Genomic DNA, 3,283 nt, shown 5'->3' on the forward strand with positions numbered 1-3,283 from the left:
ACCAAAACCAGATAAAGACATTACAAAAAAGAGAACTACAGGCCAGTATCTCTGATGAACATAAAGGCAAAAATCCTCAGCAAAATATTAGCAAACCGTATCCAACAATACATTAAGAAAATCATTCACCATGATCAAGTGGGAATTATACCTGGATGCAAGGGTGGTTCAGTATTCACAAATCAATCAATGTGATATATCACATCAATACAGAAAGGATAAAAACCATATGATGGTCATTTACGTAGTAATTCATGGGGTGAATAGCTATTAGCAAAGTTTATACTTTATGCAATTATTCATGGTTCATATGCCATGAAAACTGAAATTTAAGCCATGTTTTTCTCTGGGAGGGTAGTGTTATTTAGCTAAATAGTGGTAATTGAAATCTGTGTATATTTGAACTATGCAACGTGAGGATTGTCTGTATTTTATATTTATTTATTTATTAATTTATTTATTCTCATTAAACTTTCGTTTTAATGGTCTCAAGATTCTTTGACAGATTTTTGGTCAAGTTGTTTCCATTAAAAACTACTGATTTTAAAAAGTAATAACTTAAAACTGCCACACACACAAAAAAACAAATGGTCCACAAAACATTCTCCTTTCCTTCTGAAGGTTTTATGATGCATTGTTATCATTAACCAGTCTTTTATTATTAAACTTAAATGGCCAATTGATACAAACAGTTCTGAGACCTTCTTCCACTACTGATTAAGACTGGGATGGCAGGATTGGGGATAATATTCATTTAGCCTTCTGAGCTTTCTGGGCAGACTCGGTGACCTTGCTAGCTCCAGCTGTCTTCTTGTCCACTGCTTTGACGACACCCCCAGCAACCATCTGTCTCATGTCAGGAATAGCAAAGCAGTCCAGTGGAGGATAGTCAGAGAAGCTCTCAACACATAGACTTGCTAGGAACCATATCAATGATGGCAGCATCACGAGATTTCAAGTACTTGGGACCATCTTCCCGCTTTTTTCCAGAACGACGATCTAGTTCTTCAGCTCAGCAAACTTGTAAGCAATGTGAGCTGTGTGACAATCCCGCACAGATACATATTCAGCATGATTTGGCCTGGATGGTTCAGGATAATCACCTGAGCTGTGAAGCCAGATGCTTCCATGGGTGGGTCATTTTTGCTGTCACCAGCCACATTGCCACGACGAACATCTTTGACAGATACGTTCTTGACATTGAAGCCCACATTGTCTGCAGAACGAGCCTCACTCAAAGCTTCACGGTGCATTTCAACAGACTTCACTTCAGTTGTAACATTGACTGGAGCAAAGGGGACCACCATACCAGGTTTAAGAACACCAGTCTCCACTCGCCCACAGGGATAGTACCAATACCACCAATTTTGTAAATGTTCTGGAGAGGCAGACACAAGGGCAGTCAGTTGGATGAGTTGGTGGCAGATTGCAATCCAGAGTTTCAAGCAGTGTGGTTCCACTGGCATTCCCATCTTCATGGGTGACTTTCCATTCCTTGAAGTGCATGTTAGCACTTGGCTCCAGCATATTGTCAGCATTCCAACCAGAAATTGGCACAAATCCTACTGTGTCGGGTTGTAGCCAATTTTCTTAATGTAGGTGCTGACTTCCTTTACGATTTCCTCCTATCTCTTCTGGCTGTAGGGTGGCTCAGTGGAATCCATTTTGTTAACACAAACAATAAGTTGTTTTACACCCAGTGTGTAAGCCAGAAGGACATGCTCATAGGTGTGTCCATTCTTGGAGATACCTGCTTCAAATTCACCAACACCAGCAGCAGCAATCAGGACAGCACAGTCAGCCTGAGATGTGCCTGGAATCATGTTTTTGATAAAGTCTCTGTGTCTTGGGGCATCAATGATGGTCACATAATTCTTGCTGGTCTTGAATTTCCACAGGGAGATATCAATGGTGATACCATGTTCATGTTCAGCTTTCAGTTTATCCCAGACCCGGACATACTTGAAGAATCCCTTTCTCATCTCAGGAGCCTCCTTCTCAAATTTTTCGATAGTTCTTTTGTCGATCTCACCACATTTGTAGATCAGATGACCAGTAGTGGTAGACTTGCCTTAATCTACATGTCCAGTGACGATGATGTTGATGTAAGTCATTTCCTTTCCCATTTTGGTTTAGGTTTAGTGGTGGTTTTCATGACACCTGTGTTCTGGTGGCAAATCCGTTGTGAAAAAGCGGATTGTCTGTATTTTAAAAACAAATGTGAGATAAATACCCCTTTGGAGATTAAGAAAAAAACTTAAAAGAATGAATCATCAATAAACTTGCAGTATAATATGATGATACATAGAAGTCGTTGAAGCAGAATAAAATGATACCAGATGGAAAGCTGGATCTACGTAAAGGAATGAAGAATACCAGAAATGGTAACTACGTTTACCTATGCAGTGTATAACCTATGGAGAAGTAAAACATTTGATAGTACAAAGGCCAAGAGGGAAGAACTGGAAATATACTATTATAACTTTCTTTTGTTCTATGTTCTGCTGTATAACATCACATGAAGGTAGACTATGTAAATTAAAAATGTATACTCTAAACCCTAAAGCAACCATTAAAAAAGACAACAAAAAATATAGCTAATTGAACAAAGAAGAAATAGTGCAATGTCTAAAAGTACACAAATAATCCAAAAGAAGGGGGAAAAAAAAAGGAACCAGGAACAAAAAAGCAAAATTGCAAATTCAAACCTAAGCATATCAACAATTGTATTAGAAGTGAATGGTCTAAATATATATTAAAAGGCAGAGATTGTTAGATTGCATACAAAAGCAAGACCAAAATATATACTGCCTACAAAAAAATCCACTTTAAAATAAAAACACAAATTGATTAAAAGTAAAAGGATAGAAACATATCCTGTTAGCACTTAAAAAAAGGTTAGAATGGCTACTGGTGTCAGAGAAAGTAGACTTTATAGTAAAGGATATTATGAGAGTTAAATAGAGTCATTTTATTTGATAAAGAAGTTAACTCATGGGGCGCCTGGGTGGCTCAGTCAGTTAAGCATCTGCCTTCAGCTCAGGTCATGATCTCGGGGACCTGGGATTGAGCCCCACATCAGGCTCCCTGCTCAGTGGGGAGCCTGCTTCTCCCTCTGCCTCTGTGATCTCTCTTGCTTTAGCTCTCTCTCAAATAAATAAATAAATAAAATCTTTAAAAAAAAAAAGTTAACTCATCAAAAAGAACAATTCCAAACATATATGAGCCTAATAAAATAGTTTCAAACTACATGAAACAAAACCAAAAAGAACTGCAAGAAAAA

General features: G+C 38.0%; 1 pseudogene; it reads right to left on the bottom strand.

Moving 5' to 3' along the window:
• Positions 1 to 750: 750 nt before the first annotated feature.
• Positions 751 to 2,126, bottom strand: LOC123847591 (elongation factor 1-alpha 1-like; annotated as a pseudogene).
• Between the last annotated feature and the right edge of the window lie 1,157 nt (positions 2,127 to 3,283).

The sequence above is a fragment of the Mirounga angustirostris genome, unplaced genomic scaffold (assembly GCF_029215605.1).
Source record: "Mirounga angustirostris isolate CCGP_5_RB_7025 unplaced genomic scaffold, mMirAng1.0.hap1 SCAF_2, whole genome shotgun sequence".
Taxonomy (NCBI): Eukaryota; Metazoa; Chordata; class Mammalia; order Carnivora; family Phocidae; genus Mirounga; species Mirounga angustirostris.